Below are 15,708 nucleotides of genomic sequence, written 5' to 3'. Positions count from 1 at the left end.
AAAACAATATTTAAGTCACAACTAAAATTAAAATGCAATTTTCTAACAATTTGAAAATGAAAATGAAAATGTAAATTTCATTTTCAAACACTTAAACTGTACAGTGGACAATATTGAAATGTTAAATCAAATTTGAAAATTAAAATGCAATACAAACAGTGTAGCCTGATTTTCCATTTATGCATGCAATATTTAAAAGGGACTTATTATGCTCATTTCCAGCTCTCTATTTTTTTTTTATTTTTGGACTCCACTAGTGTAGCTTTGCATGATCCATAGTTCAAAAAACTCAGTAAAGTCCTTATGGGCTTCCATACTTTAACCTGGTTGATGAGTCACTGTCACACACCTCTAACTCTAGAGGTTTTATTGTTCACCAGCTAACCTTCACAGTGAAGATCCCAAAGTTTCCATAAATACCAAATCTGTCAGGCTGAAATTCAGGGAAATGTATATAAAATGATGCTCAAAACATTTGAGAATATTTCCGTTTGATGGAATGGTGCAGCCATAAAAAACATTGAGTCTTGGGTTTGAATATTAAATAAGCACTAGATGAATAAGAGGAAATCGCTGGGGAAAACCAGCCTTCAAGAGTCTACATTTCCTCTCTATGTTGTGTTTTACATGTCATAATTATTTGTGAATTAATTTGTGGATTTTATGTTTTTCCATATCCTTACCTCTGTATGTTGCATAAAATTTCAAACTGAAGCTGTCAAACATGAGAAGTTCAGCTATAGATAGAAACCTTGTCTTTCCTCTCCTGTTGTGTCTCTTTGATTAATTGTGGGCTGTTTGACTTCAGGAGAGCAAAAAATAGCTGCTGCCTCTCCGCATGCTGTTATCTCCTGTGGTCTCTGTGTAATTAAAAGTAAAAGAGGAAGTATTAGGGAAGCTTGCTTTCACATTAAGGCCATGTACAGTCAGGATACTGTAGCTACTGTGTAAATTAACTCTAAATCTCTTTATACAGCACTGCAATCCACCAGTAACATATGTTCCTGATTTGTATTTAATGACGGACGTTAATCATCATTCAGCAGGGCTGTGTGTGTGGTGCAGTTTGTGTATGACTCAGTTTGGTCAATACTACAATGACTATAGAGTCCCCTGTGCAAAGAAAAATATCTATAAAAAGTAATTCATCCCACATGCCATACATCAGTTAAACATACATTAATGAACATCAATGAACATGCCAACATTGTTTTGAATCCCATGTACCTGCCACTTTACTTGTGATATTGATCTTGATTGTCATGCAAGCTGAAGACGAATTTCTACTTTTGTGAACAATAATATTGTTTTGGTTTAGATTTTTTTATGCTGCTGTCTTGGCCAGGTCTCTCTTGAAAAAGAGATTTTAATCTCAATGAGACTTTTTAGCTGCTTAAATAAAGGAAGAAGAATGAATTAAAGATTTGTTCAGTAATTTAGTTTAGCTTGTTTGTTTTGGGGTAATATAGAATCTGTGAACTCCTTGAATGTGTTGCTCTCTCAGCTGTTGGCTCTATGTTCACACATTCTGATGGAATCAGCTGCATACACTGTGCTGCTGTATTTGGGTACTTGCCTGTGTGTACTGACTAGTTAGTATTAGTAGCCCTAATTAGTATTCTTATATTAACTTTTGATCTATGTATAGTTTGAAAAGTGATGAACCCACAGAGAATTTGATTTCTTTTAGCCTCTTTCAGCTGTTGTTTTGGTTTTACAGCCCACAACTTGTTTTGTAGCAGGTCTCATCAGCCTGGTTTCCAGCAGTAGCAGTCAGCTATTTCCAATGAAAAAGCTCTAATAAACTCACTGTACCAAACAGAAGACACACACAGTTAGAGACTAGCTGGTGAACATAGTGGAGCATTTAGCAGCTAAAGAGCCAGATACTGTGTTACTTTCAGGAGTTGGTGGAGACCAAAACAGACAATAAAAAGAGAGTGAATGCTGGACTTATATTCACCAGGTGAACACAAACACGACTGAAATGGATGCTAATGTTGCTCTGTAACTGCTCGAGAAGGTAGAAATAGGCAACTGTTCGCTAACACATTTGTCACATCTACTTTAGGTAATAATATGTTAATGCTTGCTGTTCTGCCTCCAAGCAGACAAACACAACACCAAACAAACTTTCAACCAGAGAGAGCAGTGAAACATGGGCCTGATTTTCAGCTTGGTGAACCATTTACGTTTACAGAGTCCTACAATGATTGAATATTGCACTTCCTTTAAGTTGGCAACTCACAAGAGATTGATTTGAAAAAGAATAGTTACAGCCGAAGCAGCACAGACAAGATTTTAGTCTCTAGTATTGTTCAAGCTCCAAAAACTCTGGTTCCTACACTTAACTTAATGCAACTGAATAGCAGATTTTAATAACTTTAATAATATTTTTTAATAACTCCAAACACCCAGTTTGTCAAGCAGAATTTCTGTTATAATTTGAGTATAACTTGAAAATGTGATGAATACTTATGTAGAATATTATCACACAGACAGCTAACTGCAGAAACTAACACTGAGGTTGTGCAGGTGTGTTAGTATAAGTTATGCTTCCATAGTTGAAGGTTTGAATGCTGTGCAGCAGCATCAATGCAGTGTGCTCCCTGTCAACACCACTGTAACCTTCCAACATGTCAGTGTGGTCAGTAGACAGGACTGGATCGATTCAGGCCTGTGCTGCATCAGTGAGCTGGGGTCACAGGCAGGCTGCACGTTCACAGGTTTCACCTTCCAGTAAACATTGATCTTCCTCTTCCTCGTCCTCCTGCTGCTGCTCGTCTTTCTCTTCTCTTTTCTGCCCTCATTTATTAACTTCGTTCTTCTAAAAACAAAACAAATCTATTTCTTCCTCCCATACTTTACACATGAAAATTCACTTTGCATGGTCAGATACACTCTAATAAAAAAACCACTTGATTTGTACTGCAACTCCTCGCTTGCTAGTGTCTTAACTAACTAGTACAGGTAATTCTGATCAGTTTGATAGTAAATAGTAACAGATGTACTAGCTGGGAAACAATGTAATGTGCAGATGACCACAGCATTGGGCAAAAAAAATAGTAATTTTCAATGGCAATTTGCAGTCCTTGCTTGTCTGTTTCAGAGGTGTCCTGCCACCACCATAAACCAAAACCAGTGTGTGTACACAAATATACTAATGTCACAAGTTCCAGCGTTCAAAATACAGATGATCTCAGAATTGTTTTGATTTTGAGTTTGTGGTGGTGGTGATGAAGGTGATGAAGTGTAATGACCGTCCTCTCTCAGAACAAAGGTGGACATAGTGTGACATTGTTATGCTGGTGAAAAATGTGAGCTCAGGGTGGGTGGTTGGACGTACAAAGTGTTTCTATTAGACAACTTTGGTTTCTTTGAACTATGACCATGATCTTTCCCTGATTTCAAAAAGGTAGTTTTAGTTAAGTTTTGTGATGAGTGTCTGAACAAAGAACAATCAAATCTGACAATGAATGCAACTGTATTTATGATTCTTCTTTTCATTTCTGTAGTTTAAACTTGCATTCATTGTTTTTGTGGCCTCTCAGGGGCAGCGTAAGTTTGGACCCTGAGCAATGTGATGTTCTCCCCTATTCATTTTCTATGGGACACACATGAGTCACTTCATAAGACATTGTGGGTTTGATGAGGGACCAACCAGGGATGCGACACAAGGGAGGGGTTGAAAGTTGAAAATTTTGAATGTTATGCAAGTTTGTGCAAATTCCTCTATTGGCAATGCACTTGCAGGCCAGTAAGTTTAGTCTTGACCTGCTGTGGATGCATGACTGTGGAAGGCAGAAGAGGTCATTATTGTAGTTTCATTGAAAGGAGGGATCTTTTCTATGTCCATTGCCTCCAGGATTACACATACAAACAACAACCATTGTCATGTGAATTGTTGGAGAAAGTGTAAAAGTGCTGGCTGCTTATTTACACAATGTTTGCTAATGGGAAAGCTACTCACGAGCTTGCAAGTGTTGACTCACTCACAGCAGATAGCAAGACATGGCACACCATTTGTTTATCTCCAGTGGGTCTTCACATGTTATTATCACCTTATAAAATTCTTGATGAACGTAAGTCTAATCTTCACTCTCCTTTTAGCTCTGTTTTGGTCTCCACCGACTCCTGAGAAAAATATCTGACTCTTTAGCTGCTAAATGCTCCACTGTGTTCACCTGCTAGTCTCTAACTGTGTCTGTCTGCTGTTTGTTGCTGGGAGGGCATTGTATAATGGGTTTATCAGAGCTTTTTCAATGATAACAGCCAGCAGAGTTTGTGGGCTTTAAAACCAAAACGAGCTAAAACAGGCAAGAAATGAGGGGAACTGCAGAGTCGATGATAATTCTCTGTGGGTATGTCACTATGAGCAAAATGTTTTTCATTACACATTACACACAGTAGTACAGCTAGATAGCAGAGAAAGCAGTTCATTCCATCAATGTACATTGTGGATACATTGTTGTCTAATCAGATTTTAAACATTAAACTTGTGGTTGAAATAAAATTGAGATATTATTGAGCTTTGAGAACTTGTAATTTTCCCATGTGTGCTTGCCAGGAGGATCAGCTGTACATGAAATGACATTCAATTAGCAGGTAATTAAGTGAGCACGGTGTGAAATATCTGCTGACCACATAGTTTAGTTATGACGAGCTTCTATAGGTCAGCAAGTTTAATTAACATCGACACTCCATTCCATTTGTCTTAAACTTCATCATATCCACGCTTCCCTTTTTCCCTTCCCTTTTCCCTCGTGATCATAAACCTCCTCTCCAAGACATAACACAGTTGGCAAAGTTATAATTCAGGGAACATGTTTGTGTCATTCAGCTATTTCTAATATAAGAGAGACTAAGAGTTTTGTACACAGGCAGAATAGGGAGAAAACAAGTGAAATCATATCCTAACCAGAATATCAAAGCAGTTTGTGGATCGATGTGTTGCTCAGTTGTACCTCCAGCTGCATTATGATTCCATTTAGGAGACCGGCCCCTGGATTGACTCATATTCTTCACTGCTGTGACTCTGTAGGTATAAGACACCATATTTACAACACACTTCATTTACAAATATGACAAAGTTACCGCCTCACAACTATCACTCAATACATTGCACAATTTTAAGACCTACCCTGATAGCAAAAGGAATGTTTGTCAGTTATGTTTGATAGACACTGCAGTGTTGCTCTGACGTGTGTGACAGACAGCAGGCTGTGATGGGGGCAGGCTAAACTCTGATTTGTATGGAAGACAATTTCCAAATGCAGATCAAACAGGCGACTCAGCAGCTTCAGAGACGCTTCAGGTCACAGTGTGTCACATCCCCTGTTCCCCTGCAGCATAACCTCCTATAGCATGACACACAATAGCAGATGAAAATCGTTGTCATTAAGACACATAAATAGAAACAAACAAACATACAAACAAACTTCATAATCTGGGTGGGGGCAGTGAAAGAGGTGCCCTTGAGTGAGGAACTTCATCCCAGCACCCACCTAGGCAATTTAGAGCCTACCTAACCTGTCTTTGGACAGTGGGAGGAAACACACACTGACACAGTAGATTGGAATTAAAGAATAATGTTAATCACAAACATAAAAACATTCAAAAGCTATTAGCTTAAAAAACTATACGTGGAATTGGTAATAAATACATTACAGTTTTTTATGATTGCATGGCTCAGTACTGAGTAAACATCTTCAAAACTCAGTCAACTTTGCCAACACACTGCTGGACACAGTTCAGCACTTCATTTTACACACAAAAGCAAATACTTCCAGCAGACACAAACACAACAACTCAAGTGACAATCACACTGAGATAAAAACACTAGATGTGTAGCTCTCTATAGAACATACTACAGTGTATCTACAGGAAGGAGTCATAGAAATGCAGCAGGGAAGCTTTCAGTGGGCTTTATTTCTGACACCATGTCTTGTTTCTTGGTTGAATATAGATGTATCCCAGTGTGGTTATGATTTGGCAGATTGCTGTCCGTATGAATACATGTTAGTGTTTGAACATAAACTGAAGAGTTTTGTTGCTTGTTTGTCTTTAAGTGAGAAGAGTGTTCAGGAAATCTGAAAGCTGTAGTCATTGAATGCAACTGTCTCACAGTTTGGTCAATAATTGTTGCTGTTGTGTCGACTGTGGGAAGAGTTTTAAAGATGTGGACTCAATACTGAACCATGCATGTAACCAATCATAAAAACAATGTAATAAATAAATATAAATATCTAAAGAAGTAATTATACCAACTATCTAAAAGTATACCCAATCTAAAAAGATGCACACATAGTCATACAAGCATAAAAGTGCAAAAAAAAAAGCCCCTATGAAGAATTGTGAGGGCAGACAGCAGAGGGGATAAAGAGGGTAGAGCCCTGCACATATTGACAGTTCATAGTCATGTATGAACGCAGGTCAAAGGCAAACATTGCATAGTTTTAAGGGATCACAAGCCAGAACGGTTGGGAACCACTGCTCCAATGTCATCCTGCCAGCCAGGTTTCTAAGAATGTCAGAAGAAAGAAAATCATTATCAGCAGTCGGAGGGTTGTATTGCTTTTTGAGCCCTATGACTAATTTGTGTAGCATTGTGCAATATGGAATTGCTCTCTTTTCCTCCTTTCACTCTCTCCTCTCTTTCTGCCTGTCACAACATATACCATCAGTCTCAGCCTCAGTCCGTCATTTTTGGCAGGGGAAAGATTCCTTTGCCTTTAGTGTGACATCTCGGAACGATTGCTGCAGGGAAGGAAGACTTGTGAAAAAAAACATCCTAACATTTCAATTTTAGGACACACTGGCAGTGTGTGTGTGTGTGTGTGTGTGTGTGTGTGTGTGCATGTTTATGTGTGTAATGAGTCCGTATTTGAGACTAGCAGATATAAGGACATGTTGAAGTGTTTTTTCATGTAAAGCATTTGTCAATAGTTATAACTTCTCATATTAAGACATAGTTTACATTTTTACAACCGTGTTTTTTATGCAAGCCTTGTGCTCTACAAAGTCCTCCACATTCGGGCCTAGGTCCAACTTCTTTGCTTTTTCTTTTTCAATGGTTATTGCCAGTTCATGCAGCCTGTCCTGTCCCTTTGCACTCATTAAATAGTTTTGAATAAGCTTTAGCTTGGGCACTCGGCAGTCACAGCAGTGACAGGAATAGTCATAAAAACTAGAAAGGCAGTACAGACCTTGCTGTAGGTTGACGATGATGCAGAAAAAACCAAAACAAAATCTAATTTCTTCGATTTTAAAACTCCATGTTTCAAATTTCTTGTCTTTGTAAGGTTGCAGCATTTGGGATGAATGCACTGCATTATTACATTAAGTGTGACATTTGTGAATGTACCTGTAGGCTGCTGGTAGGTGGGTGTGTTTGATTTGAAACACTTAGTGTGCTCCATGGGTGGTGCACTAAATCAGTGATTAACTAAGGTACTGTATATGCAACCATTGTTATGCTGAGGTATAATAACTAAAACCTGAATTATAACCCTTAACTAACTTTAGTGCACTGTTGTACGTTGTTGTTGTACATTTTTTAAAAACTTTGCTAGGAGGGTCAGGGCCACAGCTGCGACCCTCGCAGCCCCTGAAGCTCAGCCAGTGATCTGCACACTATTGTGTGAAGTGGGAAAATAGTTATTGATAGGTTGCATCAGAGTTACTGTCATAGAATAGTGAAAGTATTAATTTCAATTAACCAAAGATTAACCATGGAAATGATTAAACAGGGGAAAACAAATATATAAGGAAAATAGAAAAAATAAGGACAAAGAAAATGTATTAGTTTCTCAAATAAGGTTTTAATAATAAAAAAAAAAAACTAGCAAAGTGCAAAAACTAATATTAATACCTCCAACAAAGTAATAAACAAGATATTCAATCTTAATCTTAAAATCTGAAACAAAAGCGTAAGACTTATTAATGATACTGTAGAATAAGTATTTTTTCCAACCTTGAGCACTTACAGAAAAAAAGGTTAAGATCAAAATATAAGATGCTCTTGGGTGATAAGGTGTTCAGGGTAAATATGTTTGATGTCTCTTTCTTTAGGAGGATGTTGTCTCAACTCTGGGTTTTTCTTTTCTTTTTTTTTTTTTTTTTTTGGTGTAGATGAATTATATGTCAACAAATTAAAATGCACAGCCACAGGATTCTTTTGATCATTGGTTTGTGTCTTAAGAGACTTATAATCAGCCACCCAAATCGTTATTGCTATCTTTAGTTTTTAAATAACAATATTCATATCCTATCCGATATCCGTTCACTTTCTCTCATCCTGCTGTTTGTGTGCGTTTCCTTCAGTGGCCTCTAGATGTCGCTGTTTCTCTTTGTCTGGCAGTGATGCTGGAACGTGACTGACTGGTGGTTCTCTCAGCTGCTGGGAATGTGTTAAGACTCACTGAGGCTGAAAGGAGGGCTCTGTCTGAAGCACGGTTGGCCAGTTTGTTAGGACACACACACACACACAACACACACACACAGTCACACTTATAGGCAGCCCATGCTTGATGAGTTTGCTATGAAATTCGGCCTGAAAATTCAAGGTCAGTAGATAATGGATGTGCTGACAGTGTGAGCAGTTTGCCACACAGAATTAATCTAGTGGTGTAACTATACACACTGTAATTGAACATGAACAGTCACTTGTTTCACATCAGTCAATACATTATTGCTGTCCACCTTCCCAATAAAAGATTTGAGACATTCTGAAATATGGCAAAGGCTGAACAAATTAAATATTTAACTTAGCGTGATTTTTTTTTAAAGTATTTCCATTAGAACATAACAATGAAACTAAAGTATAATGAAATTTGACTTAAATTAAATTTTTAATAAGTCAAAATTGTGAAAATGTTTTTTAAAGGATAGATTCATAGATTTTTTAATGAGAAGTTGTAATTTGACAACACTTGGGGCATACTGTAACCTCAGTAGAAAGATACAGTGTAAAAGGGCCCAAAACTGAACTATCATTTGATGGATTTAAGAAGAGAATTAGCGAAGGGCTTTATGAATCATTCGAGGTTCAATGTAGCTTATTGTTAAGAATGAAATAACAGCCACAATCATGATGTCATGTCATGATGACAACAATAAGTGAGCAGAGAGGAGGAGAGAATCATGCAACCGACTGTTAATTTCACTGTCCACCCATTGAACATACAGTTAAAGGTGACATATTATGTTTTTTGTGGTTATCCTCTCCTTCACAAAGTGTTGTATTGTCAGGGTACAATGTTAAACATCGTCAAAGTTCCAAAGTGGAGGTAAAAGCCTGGAGAAATGTGCTCTGCCAGACAAAAGCCCTGCAGGCCTCACACTGCTCCCAACACCTTGTTTGGAATTCACTCTTCACATCTGAAACTTGCTGATGCCATCATCTTAAAAAAAAAGTCTACAACACTTTATAATAAGAGTACAACATTTAAACTTATGTAATGCCTAATTAATGCATGAGTCATGATGATTTAATGCATGGTTTATTTCCAGGTGTGTCAGGAATTCATGTTGCTCACCATTAACAAATATGTGATTAGTGAACACTTAATAGATGATATATAAATGAACATTAATTCACGTTTACTTCCTACATTAATTTATACTAGTCTCACAAACTGGCAGGTTGTATCATGCTTTAATTTTATATCCATAGTAACTGTACAGTATTTCTAAATTGGTGATATATCAAATAATGTATGAAGTAACTGTGAATTAGCATTCATTAACTGATGATAACTGTTAACTAATCACATAAATGTATAGTGACTTGATCATTTTGTTAGGAATTCATATTTTCTGCAATAATTTATGCATTGAATCATCATGAGTCATGTATTAGATAAGCATTATGATTTGTACCCTTATTATAAAGTGCTATCCAAATCTGGCTGCTACCATGCTGGTTAGTGTTCTTGTTGTTGTGATGAAAGGTAGGGGTGGGTGCAGTGTTGACACTACCAATATTAAATCTTGTTTTGAGTATTGATACTTGCATCAGTTGGCCCCCAAAAATGTATGTGGCTTACTTTAGATGGTGTTCTGGACACATGAAGACTCTCTTTAGTGTAGTGTATGCACTCTTTGCTTCTCTGTTGCTGCTGTATGTATGTATGCATGCAGTGATCCACTCCTTAGTTCAGATATTTCACACAAAGTGAGCACATTAATAAACATTTATTTTCCATTGAAAAGCATCTTGTATTTTGACTTGGATGTGATTAAATAATTAACAGAATAGTAAAAGGAAATGCTTAATGTCTGGGAAATCACTCAGTAGTAGCCTATTAATGATGCATTCACCTCATAAATCATGACACATTGCTTTCCCCTACACATGAATACATTTAGTGCTTTTAATGATACAAGTATCTCTGTCGGTATCAGTGATTGTGGCCATAGTATCAGATCAGAACCAGACTTTGTGCTATTGCCCAGCCAGACAGTGGATACAATTAAGATTTTCACATCTCAGGCAGCAGTACAGTCCCAGTATTTATCTCTGTTCTTTGCATCTCTCTGCTTTGTCGACCAAGCTCACTTCCCTGCCCTGGCTGGGAAGGTAACGCTTTAGATTACAACCCGCAATTTACAGTGTAATTACTCCATAGTTACCATGTAATCTTTTGCACTAATGGTGTACCATTACAGTATGTACCAATGCATATATGTAGGTACAGGGGAACAAGATGTAAAGTTATGGAATAAGGGGGTAACAATTCAGGAACTTACAAAGAACTTACACTGTAGTTATTATTTAACTACCAGGTACCTATTCTATTATTACAGGGTACAGTATGACCGTGAAACTGAGCAAAAATCTGGACATTTCAGGGAAGTGATGACTTCTGCAGCACATAATAAATCTGATGTGATTTTATTTTTTTCATCAAAATGACCTTATTACCAACGAACAGGCAAACTACAAAGTATAAATCAAATAAGTGACAATGATTTGGATAGAAAAGCAATAAAAGCAATGGCAGAAAGACAATAATAATGCAAGAGTACTATGTTTTTTTTTATTACAGTGGTGACCTATAACCTTTTACATCACCTTCATCAAAACTCACCATGGTTTGAATGGGTACGCTTCATTCATATCAGATCACACCAGGGGACAGAGTGTTTTCTATAGAGAAATGGAAAAGGCTCTCCACTCGCCCACCCTTCAGGTGTATGCTGGTGAGATGAGGGAACATACCCGATCTGTTCCCTGCTAACCTACCTTACAGCAAACATACAGTGGATAATAATGTGGATATATTTATTGGCAAAGAACTGTCTGGTTTGTGGCTCTTGTCAAATGTAGTGTTAATTGAGCAAATTAAAGGTGCTGTTGGATTGTTTGCTTGCTAATCATTTGTTAGCTACCGGACGTTAGTGTTCTAGCTAATGCTGTGCACCCAGCTGAAAGAGCAAATCGTAACCCTAGTTTTTACGAACTAACACTAATAATTGCTCTAATAGTAATGTCACTACATTCAATGTAATACAGTATAACACTTATGGGTTTGTGTCTTACAGAAGCTTAAACATGTTCAGGTGATTTTATTCACATAGCAATCTACACTAAACTAATCTGCTGCTGCTCTGGCTAAACTTTCAACACATCCTCATCGGAGCTAATATTAACTTGTGATTACTTTACTGGCAATTAGCAACATATCAAACATGTCCTATGCTGCATTTAGGCCGTGTCAGTAAAATCAAATAAAAGGGAAAATTGCCCATAGAAACTAGACACTGATTTTATTAAGTTGTATTTCTTGTATGTCCTTAAGTAACCCATAAATATTGTATTTATTCACATCTAGAATGCCAGCGATGATGGCTTTGCTGTGTGGCCAGTTTAATACTTATGACTTCTGGGAGACATCACAGCTGTCAGAGATCCAGATATCTAACACTATAAATTATGGTCAAGAGACTGATGCTAACAGTTTTTCTCTATAGGGTCAACATATGGCCACGGTGCACCATCTGCTTTCCCCTCGTCTCAACCTCAATCTTGTCATCTTCATCAGAAGTGGAAAGGAAGATGAAAAAGCAATACAAAAAAACCAAAGAAATACAGAATTCAATGCTATTTGTTCCTCAAATGTTTCTAATTTATTTTAAATAGGTATGTTAAAAAAAGGCTGTCAGTTAACGATGTAAGATTTTGCTTTTGATATGATACAAGACATACAATGTACACTTTAGATTACAGCCTGCATACCCTGTACTTACCCTGTAACTACATGTGACAAGGGAAACTATCGCTGCTTTAGATCACAGCCTGCATACACTGTACTTACCCTGTAACTACAGAGAACGTGAGAACTGTTTGTTTCAAATTCAATTTTACTTTACAGTGTCCAGAAATGAAGTTTGCTGGTGAGGTTGACGACAGCTGAGAACGGCAGCATCCATGACAAAACACTGTCCCCTGGACCTTTGTTCCGAAGTAAAACATAGCTGTACCCTGTAGTAATTTAAGTACCCCAAAATGATAAAAGAACAATGTAGTTTGCCTGTTTGTTGGTAGGTCATTTTGAAATAAAATCATATCAGATTTATTTTGTACTGCAGAAGTCATCACTCCATCTTCCCTGAAACATCCAAAGTTTTGCTCAGTTTTATGGTCATACTGTACCCCATAACAGAATAGGTATAGAATAGGTACCCAATCGTCCATATATTACTCAGTAGGTCGCACATACTCTGTAATAATAGAATAGGTACCTGGTAGTTACATAATAACTACAGTATAAGTTCTTTGTAAGTTTCTGAATTGTTACTCCCTTACTCCATAACTTCACATCTTGTTCCCCTGTACCTACATATACGTATTGATATTTTCTGTACTGGTACACCATTAGTACAATGATTACACCGTAACTACAAAGTAATAATGCTGTATGTTGCGGGCTGTAATCTAAAGCATTACCAAAGGTTGTAAGTTTTCCACTGGGATGACAAATGTCTAGCCTCTGTGGATCATTTAAAAAAGTGTGTCACATCAACACCTGTCTTGAGGTTTCCTGATTTCATACTGCCCTATTTCATTCATTCTGATGCTTGTGACTTTGGCCTGGGAGCAGCCTTGATGCAGAAAGATGAGGAGGGTTGAGAAGTTGTTGTGGCATATGCAATTTGATCCCTGAACAAAGCTGTAAAGCCATACTCAATGCCCGAGAAAGTGCTTAGCAGTCATTTGGGCTCTTGAACACCTGAGACCTTATACTGACGGCCTTTATGTGTACATCTTCACAGACCACAGCAGCCTTACATGGTGTTCATACTGACATTAGCTCTGCATGAAAATACACAGCCCTCTCATTTACTTGACTGGGGGCAGTGTGTGTTGACACAGTGGGGGTGCAATCATAGAGGCCTTGGCAAAACACGTCCAGCAAAATCATTTTACCAGGCTCAACTTTTGCCACAATGCAACAGAACATCATCTGGCAAGGCGTTGTGTTGGCCAATCGCTTACATACAAGCGCACATTCCTGGTCTGATTACTTTGTAACGTGAACGTTGTTTTTGACTGTTGACCTTGCAATCTTTGCAACAAAAGAACAGTTGTTTAACACAGAGCTGATTTTGGTCTGAATTCAGGCTAAGGCCAGCTGGCTGGATTTTTCAGCCCCAGAGGTTGCCACTTGGCTATGGCACAGCTGATGTCATTGACCCAGTACAGGACAGGGCCTGTGATCTTGAGGAACACTCACATATGACTCTGTCTGACCCTTACCAAGGTCATATGGAACATTATGACTTGAGACCAAGACACTGCAATAGGTGGACAAACTCTTACCATACTGACAGACTTGACCTGAAACAGGCAGTTTCAGTTTCTTAGGTCAGGTATGGAAAGAATACAAGAAACAAAATGGAAAATTGACATTAACAGGGATTTCTATACAGTCTGATGGTAGAACGTGATTACATGTTTTGTGGTAACATTGTGAATCCTGCCAAAAGGGTTCTGTTTTCAACTCTGTTTAGGTTTATTTCAGGGTTTGGTTGAGAAAATTATCTACATCTCTTTTCAGTTGGAAGACTGAAGTTCAGGTTTCTACTTTTCTGCCTAATATGCTAGGTAAGAGGTATGTTTTGATGATTTCATATGTGTCTACTGATATGTATACCAGTATGCTTTCATGTATTTGTTCTGTGTGAATCAACAAGGGTTCCCCTCAAGATCGAACCTTACTGCACAGATAATACAATTTTAACATGACATGAAGAAAATACAACAAACAACAAAGATACAGTGTCATCAGAATTTTCCACTTCTGTAATCATTTATCAACAGGATTGAATGTGTTAGCCTACTAACTTTGACGTTTGGCCTAAAAATAATCTATTTAATATCAGCGCAATCCTTTTTAATAGCCTACGTAGTTTGTTAGCTGTGGATAGTCTAGTCTAATCTCATCAGTTTGGTGAGTTAAGGCAGCTTCTGTTTTAGATTTGTATTTATCATCACATCTGCATAGATACACGAGTTGATGGAACAACAGAAGTTACTTTGTAATGATCTGCTCCAACAGCAAGAAACTAATTACAAAGGCTTTGCTCAAATGCTCATGGATAGTTTCAATAAAAGGCTAGATGATGTTCTACAGGAAATGTGTGATCTTAAATCTAGTCTACAATACACTCAGAGGGAGGTGGATGACTTAAAATGACACTGTGAGACTGTATTAACCCAATGCAAAGAACTAGGCAATAATATTACAGCAGTAAGCTCAAGCCTCAGCATTATGGATAGAAAAGGGGATTATTTGGAGAAGCAATCTTGTCAAAAAATCTTGCCAAGAGAAGCTGTTTGGCTCTGAGGAAAAGACTCGAAAAATCTATTCAGAAAACTTGAACAGCAACAAATAGAGATGGAGTGGGCCCACCAATCTGGGATTGCATTACAAGTTTCTATACTAAATTCTATATTAAAGCCGATACCCTCACTTTATAAACAAACACTCAAGGTACTTTACAACAAACCCAATTATTATCACCACTGTCATATCATTCAGAGATGTAATTTATTTAGTACGTGGAGTTCTAGTGGGCTTGTATCTTCTATTTAAGATTCTGCATGAAACAGCACCTCCTCCTTTAAGCCACTTTGATAAACTAATGGACAGCAGCTCCAGGAAAACAAGGGCAGTTACTAGAGACGACTATATAGTCCCATATAGAGGCAGCAAATTTGGACAATCAGCTTTTTGTGTGAGAGCAGCATATCTTTGGTTGTTGTTAAATGATGTCAATGTTGATTAATGTGCACTGTCCCCTATAAATATATAAGTTGCAAGCCCCTAAAGTCTGTGATGTTATTACAGCCTGACACTGGCATGGGACACAAACACAGCCATTCTTTGACTTACAAATGTAATGTTTGTCATGCGGGTGAATGAAATTTCCAAAATGGAAAGGGGTCATCATCTGGTGAGAATGAATGTGTTTGGTAAAATTAATGGAAATCCTACATTTCGATTTTGACATTCTTTGTGTTCAGCTTGAAATTTTGGGTTGATGGTGGCACTTGATGAAAGGTCGCCACAGAAAACACTGAAAACATCAGGATTCATCCTCTGGGGATTGTTAATATCCATCATAAATTGAATTTAATTGAAATGCAGTATGTTAGTTTTCACTTTTCACATTGTCAAAGTCACGTTGACTTTGTTACAAATC

This window comes from Thunnus thynnus, chromosome 2 (genome assembly GCF_963924715.1).
Source record: "Thunnus thynnus chromosome 2, fThuThy2.1, whole genome shotgun sequence".
Classification (NCBI taxonomy): domain Eukaryota; kingdom Metazoa; phylum Chordata; class Actinopteri; order Scombriformes; family Scombridae; genus Thunnus; species Thunnus thynnus.
The sequence above is the reverse complement of the archived record's forward strand: the minus strand, read 5'-3'. Positions refer to the sequence as shown.